Here is a 1,238-nt window from a genome sequence, read left to right as displayed (position 1 = left end):
TGGTGAAACCCCATCTCTACAAAAAATACAAAAATTAGCCAAGCTTAGTGGTGGGTACCTGTAATCCCAGCTATTCAGGAGGTTGAGGCAGGAGAATCACTTGAACCTGGGAGGTAGAGGTTGCAGTGAGCTGAGATCTCACCGCTGCACTCCAGCCCAGGCAACAAAGTGAGACTCTGTCTCAGAAAAAAAAAAGAAAATTAGCTGGGTGTGGTGGCATGGCCTGTAGTCCCAGCTCCTCAGAAGGCTGAGGCAAGAGAATCATTTGAACCCGGGAGGTGGAGTTTGCAGTGAGCCAAGATGGTGACACTGCATTCCAGCCTGGGCAACAAAGTAAGACTCTGTCTCACTTTTGTTGCCTCCCAGGTTCAAGTGATTCTCCTGCCTCAGCCTCCCAAGTAGCTGGGATTATAGGCATGTGCCACCATGACCGGCTAATTTTTTATTTTTGTATTTTTAGTAGGGAAAGGTTTTCTCCATGTTGGTCAGGCTGGTCTTGAACTCCTGACCTTAGGTGATCCGCCTGCCTTGGCCTCCCAGACTGCTGGGATTACAAGTGTGAGCCACCGCACCCAGCCCAAACAAAAATTTTAACAGTGATGAAAGGCTGCCCAGGCCACTTCTGCTCCCCTGCATGAACCCTATTCACTAAACATTTGATTCCATGAGTGTGATTTTCCCATGTCCTTGACTCTGCCAATGATCCTTCCTCTGTCAAATTCCTACATTTTAGTCAAGTCCTATGTCCCCTGCCATAAAGCAGTAATTTGGGGGTTGTTGTGGGAGTTTGAATTCCTGACTGCTATTTAAGCCCTCTGTACTCAGCCAAGACTTGTTTTTATTCTCCCTTATCAGATTCTAGAGTTGATATCTTAGAAGATAAATGTACAGTCATCTCTCAGTATCTGTGAGGGATTGGTTCCAGGACACTCCCCTATACCAAAATCTGCAGCTGTTCAAGACCCTTACATCATCATCATTTCATTATTATTATTAGAGACAGAATCGCTGTCACCCACCCTGGAGCGCAGCAGCACAATCTTGGCTCACTGCAACCTCCACCTCCTGGGTTCAACCAATTTTCATGTCTCAGCCTCCTGAGTAGCTGGGATTACATGCCTAGCTAATTTTTGTTTTTTTTTTTTTGTTTTTTTTTTTGAGACGGAGTCTAGCTCTGTCGTCCAGGCTGGAGTGCAGTGGCCAGATCTCAGCTCACTGCAAGCTCCGCCTCCCGGGTT

The sequence above is a fragment of the Colobus angolensis genome, unplaced genomic scaffold (genome assembly GCF_000951035.1).
Source record: "Colobus angolensis palliatus isolate OR3802 unplaced genomic scaffold, Cang.pa_1.0 Scaffold77, whole genome shotgun sequence".
Classification (NCBI taxonomy): domain Eukaryota; kingdom Metazoa; phylum Chordata; class Mammalia; order Primates; family Cercopithecidae; genus Colobus; species Colobus angolensis.
This window is presented reverse-complemented; position numbering follows the sequence as displayed.